General features: G+C 41.3%; 1 protein-coding gene across 2 annotated transcripts in view; it reads right to left on the bottom strand.

Annotated features, from left to right (window-relative positions):
• gpr19 (G protein-coupled receptor 19) overlaps positions 1-10,244 on the bottom strand; it is a 61,338-nt gene extending 51,094 nt beyond the window's left edge. For both annotated transcript variants that reach the window (XM_043709466.1, XM_043709467.1), the window contains exon 1: positions 6,757-10,244. The gene's annotated coding sequence lies outside the window, so the exon portion shown is untranslated. The remainder of the gene's footprint in view (positions 1-6,756) is intronic.
• Between the last annotated feature and the right edge of the window lie 1,443 nt (positions 10,245-11,687).

The following is an 11,687-nucleotide window of genomic DNA, read 5'->3' as shown; positions in this document are numbered from 1 at the left end:
GGGCTGTTTTCCCTGGAGCATCGGAGGCTGAGGGGTGACCTTATAGAGGTTTACAAAATTATGAGGAGCATGGATAGGGTAAATAGGCAAAGTCTTTTCCCTGGGGTAGGGGAGTCCAGAACTAGAGGGCATAGGTTTAGAGTGAGAGGGAAAGATATAAAAGATACCTATGGGGCAACTTTTTCACACAGAGAGTGGTACGGGTATGGAATGAGCTGCCAGAGGAAGTGGTGGAGGCTGGCACAATTGCAACATTTAAGAGGCATTTGGATGGGTATATGAATAGGAAGGGTTTGGAGGGATATGGGTCGGTTGCTGGCAGGTGGGACGAGATTGGTTTGGGATATCTGGTCGGCATGGACGTGTTGGACCGAAGGGTCTGTTTCCATGCTGTACATCTCTTTGAATCTATGACTATGACTTTGAAGAATTCCTGGATGCTTGCTTTGACTATCTCCCACTAGTGAATCAGATGATTTCCCACCTTTGGAATTCCCATTCTCAAGGTTTACAGGGATCAACATTTAACTTTGACTTCCATATTTCCCACCAACTTATTGGTCCCTTTTGGCCAGTTGAAGGTAGTGATTAGAAAAGAATTGGTAGATCTGATCACTTGTATTTGGGGCTCGAACTGAAAATTTTCCCTTACGTGGACCAAAGTTTAAGATCTTTGACTGCCTCTATCATGAGTCTGTATTTGGGGCCTAGCTTATTGTCAGCTGTGCTGAATTATCTAGCTACATCATTCTTACAAATGTCTTACAGTTTTATGGTGTTCTACAATGACATCCTACATTACAACAATGATGACACTCTCAAAAGTACTTCACTTGGGGATTTCCTGAGGTTGTGAAAGGCACTATTTAAAAGTGTGTCTTTCATTTTCTTGGAACATTTGTAGGCCTCTCTTTAGAACTGAGAGCATACTTTGATCTGTCAAAGGGGAGGATCATCAGGACATCTGCTCCCAAGAAATTATGTTTGAGCACTTCCTCTGTGAGTAAAATTACTACCCTGCAGCAAGACACCCAGACTACAGGATCAATAATAATTTCCCCAACACACTGATGAGAATTGATTAAGGTAACCAATACCAGACTGGAGTGATAAAACTGAAACGTGTCCCCTCACCCCCAAGCTTGATCTGGAACATCATAACCTAGACCTTCTGGTCTTTGAGTATTTGAAGACCAGAACTACTCCAAAAGCTGTGTTTTGGCATCTCTAAGCAATCCAACGGTTCGCTAAGTTCACTGATATGTACTAATTGCCTGGAGGTTTACATTCCTGATGCACATCAGCACATTTACCATCTGCAAATCTGAGTTAGATTCATCCAGCTACACCCACCATAACTTAACAGTCAGCCAGAAAAATCAATGCAATTGAACCCCCAATCACCCATTAACCACCCCCAACACCTGCATCACCATCCACAGACCAATATTCAATTGCTTCTTCTGACATCTAAACACACTCCTCCCCCCACGAAACCCACATCCCACCAAACACTTAGCATTCCCCGATCTAACCCACACTCAATACCTGACCTATTCTATCTCCCATCCACTTAACTGTCACCTGTACCCTCTCACTCACATTATTCTAACTACTCACTGCACTGATCTGCCACCTTACCTCTTACCCACATACCTATCTCTTTACCTTCTCACCAAACTCCTATCCTACTCCACTTAGCTATACCCAAACCTATCACCTGACCTGCTATTCTAACCCTGACCCCCCTAGCTGCCTCCCTAACCCTTCACCCAGAAAAAAAAGAGTTCCATAATTTTTTCAGGTGTGTGTTGAGAAGGGCATAAAGAGTTGATATTCCAGTCTTATTTCAATACTATTCATTCTGTTCTGGAAAAAGGATTCCTAAGATGCACACATGGTTTTAATTTTCTTAAATATTTTGAATGTTTCATCTTTTCAGTATTATCAAGAATTATTTGTAAAACAAGAAGGCAACCAATGTTAATGATACTTTAACTTGGTGGCATGTCAAAATCAAGCAATAACTGTGTGTGCAATGTCCCCATTCTGCCCTCTAAATTACAATGTGTTGATGAAATATGCTGCCAGTGTCATACATAGCTTTTGGTGGTTTTGTGCTGTTTAAGATAATGGATTCAGAAGGGTGTATAACATCCAAGGTACGTGTTTTCTTTAACAGTATCTGTTTTAGCTGCACATATTGGAAGAAGTTGCAGATTATGAAGGACCAATTGGAACCTGTCTCCTCAGGTGACTTAAATCACCTTAAATAACTGGTAACTGAAATACAGGTGATGTACCATTACCATTGGCTGCAGCCAGCCTTCCTGTTTTTTCATTACTTACCAGTGATTACTTACCATTACTTTTTCATTACTCTGTTTGAGGCATGCACGAGAATTCCTAGATGCATGGTATTCCAACCGGAACTCTATCAACAAACACATTGAATTGGACCCTATTTACCACCCCCGAGAAAAAGAACTGGAAGTGACACCACCATGGGAAATGACATCACTATAGGAAATGACATCACCAACCCAAAGAAACCCAAACATATACATAGAAAGCAGGAAACATCACCAGTGCTTCACCCGGAGGCTCACTGAAGATGTTACCTAGTATGGTGACGAAACATCTGAAAATGAACCTTCCAGTTCAGCGAGCAAACCTCCATCCAGAGGTTATTTTGATCCCAGTTGATGTTATCCCAAGTCCCTCCTCCCTACCTTTTATCTTAGCCTGCTGGACAAACTTTCCCCATTCCTGAAGAAGGGCTTATGCCCGAAACGTCGATTCTCCTGTTCCCTGGATGCTGCCTGACCTGCTGCGCTTTTCCAGCAACACATTTCCAGCCCTGGCCACAATATCTAGCCATATTGACGCTGGGTCCACACAAGCCCAGTCACTAACAAAGGGTAGAAGGGAAATTAATTGACATCTTTTAATATCCGGGAGGTTCACGTCCTCCAACCCAAGAGGCAACTGCAATGTAGCCAGCTTGATAAGAGGTCACCTACAGTGCCAAATAAAGGAGCTAAACCATCCTTTAAGTCTCCAAAATGTTTGCCTAGGAAAATTTAAGGGGAGCATTTGTATAGGGTACAGCAAACAGGGAAGGATATCCATTTTAATAAGAGCTACTCGGCCTAGCCAGGATACTAGAAGTGCCTCCCATTGCTGAAGATCTTGCTTAATCCTGTCGAGCAAATGGGCAAAATTGGCCTTAAACAACTGATCAAAGACAGGAGTAATACAGATGCCTAAATAAAGAAACCTCCCCGCCATGACCATTTAAAGGGAACCATGATTCACCCTCCACATCAAATATTCTCCTAAGACCCCCATTGGCATGGCCTCTGATTTTGAGAAATCAATCTTATAAGCCGAAAAGGAGCCAAATGAATATCCATGTATAATGTGATCTTATGCGATTTTAATCCTACTTCTGGGGCAGCTGTATTACGATCCCTATGATAGCCTCTGCCAGGGCTCAATCACCAATGTAAAAAGTAATGGTGAGAGGGGACAGCCTTGTCGACTGCCCCTACAAATACTAAAATTACTAGATCTCACACCGTTGGTGAGAACAGCTGCCAGAAGATCACTATACAGGACCCTCACCCACATAATAAAAATGTCCCCAATCCAAACTGTTCAAGGGCATAAAAAAGATAAGGCCATTCGACCAATCAAGTACCTTTTTGCATTCAAGGAGACCACTAATCCCTGAACCGAATCATATTCAGTAACCTCCTGACAATATTAGAGGATCTACAGCCTTTTTCAAAGCATTCTGGTCGTTCTTTATCAATGGAAAACAGCACAGATTCCAATCTTAACGCAAGAACCTTAGACAAAATTTTACAATCAGAATTTAAAGGTGAGTGTTTCCATAGGAAACACTCTGTGGTCTTCCCTTTCTTAAGGATAAGAGAAATATTAGCCTCTCTTAAGGATGGCGGGAGGCGATCACGGCTGTACGAGTAATAATATGTCTAACATTGGCCCTGACAATATACTTATAGATGCTTTGTAAAACTTGCTAGAAAGACCGTCAGGGCCAGGCAGCTTTTCACTCTGCATCTGTTTCACAGCCTCCTGTACCTCTTGCACTGTTAAAGCGGCATTAAGGAAAGACACCTGTTCAGTGGTAATACCTGAAAGATCTAGGTTCTTAAAGAAAGACTCCATCTTAATCCATCCATCCACACAACATTCAGACTGTATAGTTCAAAATAAAACTTGCAAAATGTAGCATTAATCTTTTTAGAATTGCAAGTGACCATCTCAGTCCCATCCCTAATTAAGGTAATAGATTGGGAGGCATTCTTTCTCCTGGCAAAATATGCCAGACATCTCCCCGGCTTGTCACCATGTTCAAACAGTCCTTGTTTTGCAAAGGAAAGTTCCTTCCTTGCTGTCTGCATGAGCATGGAATTCAAGGTGGACTGAAGAGCTGTAACCCACTGCAGCTGAGACACTGATGACTTATCAAAATACACCTTCTCGACTGTCTTTAGCCGTGCCTCAAACAGGCTTTGCTGCTTCCCCTTCTGTCGTTTCTGACAGGCAGATTAAGAAATATTTATCCCCCCGGCATAAGCCTTAGTCATCTCCCAAAGAAGAGACGGGTTACTGGCCATATCCAAATTGGTGTCTAAAAATACCTTAAATTCATTGAAGCAATATTCAATGAACGTACTGTCCTTAAGAATAAAGGGATCCATTCACCAGTGCCGAGAACCCGCAACATTGCCCTTAACCACAGTCTCTAAATGTACTGCAGCATGATCCGAAATAGTGATACTTCCAATTATTGAGGATGTTATCAAATCCAAGGATAGTGCAGGGGTTAGGAAAAGATCAATCCTGCTATGATACTTGTGAGGATTAGAAAAGAATGTAAATCGTGGGATGGAGACCTCCAGACATCCACCAATGCTAGTTCAGCACATAAGTTCATTTGTTGCTTCGATTGGAAAAAAAGTGTTGAGGGGCCTCTAGACATTCTATCCACCGCAGGATCCATGAGGCAATTAAAATCTGCCCCTATAATTATCTGCCGTGGCACAACAGCCATAGGTTTGGAGAACGCATCTATCAAAAATTTAAGGGAGTGCACTGGGGGGCAATAAACATTCAAAAGGCCATACTCTTCTCCAAGTATTGAGACACACCACCCATACTCATCTTTAATCTGATCTCGCAACTTAAATGAAAGATTCTTCCTAATTAGTATGGTCATTCCCCTGTTCCTCATACTAAAGAAGGAGGAGTACACCCGATTCAAACCCATTTGCTGCAATTTCAAATGCTCATCATCGAGATGCATCTCCTGCAAGGTGCACCCTCTCCTTTCTAAGGCTAGCAAGCACCTTTTTCCTCTTAACTGGCAAATGGCTCCCTCTGGAGGGAGGGAGGGAGGGAGGATCGGCTTTGAGGCCACTGCTGTTTGTCATTTTTATAAATGACCTGGATGAGGGCATAGAAGGATGGGTTAGTAAATTTGCAGATGACACTTAGGTTGGTAGAGTTGTGGATAGTGCCGAAGGATGTTGCGGGTTTCAGAGGGCCATAGATAAGCTGCAGAGCTAGGCTGAAAGGTGGCAAATGGAGTTTAATGCAGAAAAGTGTGAGGTGATTCACTTTGGAAGGAGCAGCAGGAATAAAGAGTACTGGGCTAACGGTAAGATTCTTGGTAGTGTAGATGAACAGAGACATCTTGGTGTCCATGTACATAGATAATTGAAAGTTGACACCCAAGTTGACAGGGCTGAAAAATGTGTTGCTGGAAAAGCGCAGCAGGTCAGGCAGCATCCAAGGAGCAGGAGAATCGACGTTTCGGGCATAAGCCCTTCTTCAGGAATGTCAACCCAAGTTGACAGGGTTGTTAAGAAGATATACGGTGTGTTAGCTCTCATTGGTAAAGGGATTGCATTTCGGAGCCATGAGGTCATGCTGCAGCTGTACAAAACTCTGGTGTGGCCACACTTGGAGTATTGCATACAGTTCTGGTCACCACATTAAAGGAAGGATGTGGAAGCTTTGGAAAGGATTCAGTGGAGATTTACTAGGATGTTGCCTGGTATGGAGGGAAGGTCTTACAAGGAAAGGCCGAGGGACTTGAGGCTATTTTCCCTACAGAAAAGAAGGTTGAGACATAAAATATTCAGAGGGTTAGATAGGATGGATAGTGAGAGCCTTTTTCCTCAGATGGTGATGGCTAGCACAAGGGGACATAGCTTTAAATTGAGGGGTGATAGATTTAGGACAGACGTCAGAGGTAGTTTCTTTACTCAGAGTAGTAGGGACGTGGAACACACTGCCTGCAACAGTAGTAGACTCACCAACTTTACAGGCATTTAAATGGTTATTGGATAGACACATGGATGAAAATAGAATAGTATAGGTTAGATGGGCTTCAGATTGGTTTCACAGATCGGCGCAACATCGAGGCTGAAGGGCCTGTACTGTGCTGTAATGTTCTACGTTCTAATATTCTAGGTACACCATTTAAGGACACAATTAGCCATGACTTTCTACAACATCATTTGAACTCCAAAAAGGAAGAATTCAGCTTAGCAATTGCTGAGCATAAACAAAAAAAGACTCATGAAACCTGAAATGTACATAAACTAAAACTATTACAATTAACATTTTAGTAACTACATACACAAAAAACCAACAAACTAAATGAAATACAAGGCACTTAATAAGGGGCTCTATCCGCTGTTCACAGGGGGCACTTACATCTCTCAAAAACACCTTCATAACTCCTTCCAGCTTGAGGCACATCCCAGGCCCAGGTCAAAAAAGGAAAGAGAAAAAAATATTAACAAGGAAATTAAAAGTAGACACTCTACCCATTCCCAAATATACATTAACACCCATTAATATCAGAAAAAACTCAGCCACCAGGTCCGGGGTATGCAGTTGGCGAAACTGTAAGACATGATCAAGTCATCAATTCAGGAGAAGTTCCACGCCAGACTGGACCCGATTGCAGCCATGCTCCACAAGCATGAGGAGCAGCAGGAAGCAACTTCGATGGATTAGTGGAGGGAGCTGCAGCTGCAGCTATGGAAGTGCCCGACATCTCCAGTGAGTGTCCCGTGTGTTGAGACTTGTTGGAACCTTTACCTTTTGTTTTCTTTAATAGAACAGACTTCAAGAAATTTGTATACGTTCTATAACTCTTTAAATGGTGAATTTTCACAGAAATAACTTAAGTGGGGAGGTGAGAGTGCTACTGTGCCTGAACTGATCAAAGCAGACCTCTCAGATTGCTGCCATCTTGGATCCCCACCTTGGTATGTTTAAGTTGTTTGTGACTTCAACATTTAGTCTGGAACTATCACATACCTGATTAAATATATTCAGCTTTAAGTAATCTCTTCATGGTTTTATCTCAACACTTCCGATCTGGGACTAACACTCTTCAATCTAATGTAACCAAGTTCACTATATATAATTCCCATCTCATGAGCACTACATTATAATAAATACCTCATAAGATTGTCCCAGTCAATTTAAAAGCTGAAACCCAGACGTCTCCTTCTCTAAACTGTGGGTTTTCCCCAAGCTTATAAAAAAGTTGCAGACGCCTCCAATTAATTTTTCTTTGTCTGTATATAAGGGCTTTAAGAAAAGGAGTCAAAATTCCAACCAGTATAGTTACAATTTGCTAGTGGCTAAATCTTATTTATTTTGAATAAACAATAGTTATGTTAATTACAGAACCTCATCAGTATTTACTGTTAACCTGGTATCATCAGACCGATAAATTGAGGGCTCAGTACTTGGATTAAACCATTAACTTTTGTGGTAAGCCAGGGTACAATGAGGCCCAAGAATCAGCACACTTTCCAAGTGGATTGTAACAATGCTCAGCGGTAAAAGAGATTGGTGCTCTGTGAAACTTCTGCCATTGCAAGCATGATATACCATGCTGCAAAGGAAATAATTATTTATTTAAACCTCTTATGTTGGGGTCATTCCAGCTAATCCAGGTGATAATTTCCATCATCACCTTCTCAAGGCAACTTGGGATGAATAGTGAAAACCCAACTTTCCAGTTATGCCGGGATCCTATTAGAAGTGTGCTCCCTTTATGAAAATGCACGCTGCAAATCATCAGTGTTCACATGGTGTTTTAAAATAAGCAATGAATTATGTTAGGGGAATCTATAAATAGAGATTTGACTTAGCATCAAATGTGAGACACCTGTCAAAATGACAATCAACTAACCTTTTTGCTGAATGCTCATCTCTTGGAGTAATAGGAGAATTCATCTTTTCACTCACTGCTCCATGAAGCCAGGCCTTCAGCTCCATGCAAAACACAGTACAGATGACTGGCTTATAATGAAGGCATTCAGACAATTCCTGAGTAGCTGTTACTTGCGTAATTCAATGCTTATTATTACACAGGCATAAATACTGATGCAATATCCCTTTCTGCTTAAACGAGGAGCACTTTTTAAATTTCCATCATCCAAGTCCTCTAAAAGTAAAGCTTCAGGTTGTAGCCTTTCCTATTATCTCTTCAACCTGGCCCTACTGGGTGACTGAAAATGGTGAAGGTATCAGAGATTGGAAAGGAGTGTTGTGGGATATCCAATGTGAGAGACAAAAACCTCGTTACTCTGTAATTCTGCCTATTAACTACAAAATGAAGGCACCTCTATGTTTCATTTGTGTTCATGCCTTGGGAGCTTCAAATTCTACTCTGCACATTTGATAGTCTGGCTTAAGTTCCTCCAAAAAAGGTCTGTACAAATTTCTCAGATAATTTTGCCATGCTTTGAATTTGTTTATCAGTGGCAGACACATTTCACTTACTTCAGCTGTCACCTGTGAGAACTACCGTTTCATGAACATAAAAGAAACAATGATAAAATAGCACTGTACATTTTCTGCATTCCACTGTAACAATTGTGGGAAATGTAGGATAATTGAATTTTGTTCTGCAAGGTCACCAGTGGGACACAAATTACCATCATGAAAACAAGCGTTGAATGTTCCCTTGACAGTGCTGCACTGTGTTTATCAAAGGTGAGAATTGCCAAAGGCTGAAAGGTCTAAAAACTTTTAGTGTATAGAATCATGTGGCTATAGCATTGTCAATGATTTGCAGTCAATTTAAATATCTTAGTTTTCCCTTAGTTTACCTTCTATTACTGTCAAGACTGTGGATTATTTGTACGAAATCACCGATATGATCTCAGCATTTCAACAGTCAGTGCAGTTACTGCATGCAATAAAGGATAAAATCCATAGTAACAAGTGAACATGATCTCACTGGTTTATGAATAGGATAAAGTAAAGCATTTTGGTAGCACTTTGCAAACTATTTTTCAATGTGACCCCAGTTTAATTCAACAGTAGCTTCTCAAGAGTGATTATGGATGGGTGATAGATGTTGGAAGTGATGCCCACATCTGATGAATGAATATACAGTATTAAAAAAAGTGAAATTAACATGACACCACCAAAAACAAGACCATAATAGATTAAACCTGTATATTTCAGATGAAACTTTAAACCTCAAGTTGTGTTTCTTCATAAATATATTATTTTATGCACTCATTCAGTTCTCAACCAGAATTTCCATATTCCATGGTGAGAGAAGAGGGAGGGAAGCTAATAGGGCCATCAACGTTGTTGTAATTAGCACATTTCCTACTTCTTGTGATGCATTCTATCTATGCCTCAGAGGCATGATTCCCAGACCCCCCCAGAACCTCAGTCTGCCCTCTCTCCAGATCCCTGCTCTGACCCCCTTCAACCCAGTTCCCTCCTCAGTCCTTATCCTCCTCTATCCTACCTTCTCCAGAGAAAGTACTTGCTCATCTTTCCAGCCAGAACTGGGCCTCTTCCACAGGGGATGTGGGGGATCGGAACTCAGGCCTGGAGTCTCAGGATGTGTCGCTCCTTCGCCTCCCCTCGCACTGGTCCTGGGCGGAGGTTGAGGCCTTAGCTGGCAGGACCTTCCTTCCCCGGGCTGCAGCCATTCCCTGCTGCAGCAACACAGCCTCAGGACTCACACTGGGGTCAGGGTGGCAGGAGGGACTTCACATGAAAGCAGCAGGTGAAGCCCCGGGAGTGTAACCTTAAACCTCCCCCAAAACAAAACCCAAAGAATGCGGCTGATGGAAATTGAGAAAACAGAAATAGCTGCAGAAACTCAGCAGATCTGGCAACATCTGTGAAAAGAGAAAACAGAATTAATGGTTCAGGTCCAGTGAACCTTCTTCAGAATGTCAGCCTTCTTCAGATCTGATGGGTCACTGGACCCAAAACACAAATTCAGTTTTCTCTCTTCACAGATGTTGCCAGACATGCAGGCCAGGCTGAGGTTAGAGAAAACATGGAAAGGTGGAATTCGACCAAATAGTACATTTCCCATCCCTAGTTTATTGAACACTCACTCGGGATTTTCCTGTATAGTTGCTGCACAATCCCTACTCACCCTCAGTAGCAAAAGAATGAATTACTTTGAAACTGCATGAAAATATGCAAGTGTCTTTTTATTTGTACTGTGAGATATTACGTACTGGAGATTTTTCTATGCAAGTCAAAATACATTACGATTTAGTGGCTTATCCATAGAACTACTGTAATCCATAATCAATCCTGCCGCCCAGTGACAATAAGCCAGTTAATTACAACTGGAGATGATAAAACCACTGAGGGTGCTCACTCCCACTCAGTATTCAGAGTAGGGTTAGGCTCAGATATAATGAGATTATCTAAAAGTTATAAAATCTTCAATGGCTCACTGATATTCATTGTAACTCATCCTTAAAGGAATTACTATTTAATCAAAGTATCAAAGAGCTACAGCTCGCAATGGAACAATAGCCAGGTATAAATAAATATTTTAGGTCGTGATGAAAATTTGAGGAGGTTTTTTTTTAAAGCTATGGTTTCTCTGACAATTGAATAACGAATAAATACCAGTAGTACAAACCATCGATCAAACAAGAGTTTCCTTTGTTTTGCGCTTATATTCCATATTAAGAAGTGATTTGATTGCAAAATACATTAGAGTCAGTCCACTGTTTCACCAACTCCAGTAACACTGACAATATAAATGACCATGATGAACTGAGTCTAGTCCTGCTGACTTAGATCTCACTTAGGGGAAAACACCTACATCATATTAATACTCAGCTACCTGACCAGACGGTGAGTTGAAAATTCCTTCATTAGCATACTCTGGGAAAAGACACATGGAAGCTCTAATTTTTTAGATATTAGAATAACCAAATGAACATAATATGACGTCTGCATTCATTAATTAAAACAAAAACAATAAAAGCCTTGTTTAACAAATCAGGCCATCAATCAGGATGACAAGCAGCAAGGGCTGCCTGAGTAACTGAAAAGAAGGCTGCCATTCCTCTCACTGTAGATGTCTATATAAGTTACATACCCAAACAATGGAGAGCAAATATTAGTCCAACCAAAAATGACATAAGTTAAACATCCACAAGCTGCACATCTTTTCAAATAAATGGGTCTTTGCAATTTTTGAGAAGATTTGTAGCTCAGATTGAGGTTCAGGTTGTAAGTTTGCTCACTGAGCTGGAAGGTCTATTTTCAGACATTTCATCACCATGCTAGGTAACATCTTCAGTAAGCCTCCAGTGAAGCGCTGGTGTTCTGTCCTGCTTTCT

This window comes from Chiloscyllium plagiosum, chromosome 19, assembly GCF_004010195.1.
Source record: "Chiloscyllium plagiosum isolate BGI_BamShark_2017 chromosome 19, ASM401019v2, whole genome shotgun sequence".
Taxonomy (NCBI): Eukaryota; Metazoa; Chordata; class Chondrichthyes; order Orectolobiformes; family Hemiscylliidae; genus Chiloscyllium; species Chiloscyllium plagiosum.
The sequence above is the reverse complement of the archived record's forward strand: the minus strand, read 5'-3'. Positions and strand labels throughout refer to the sequence as shown.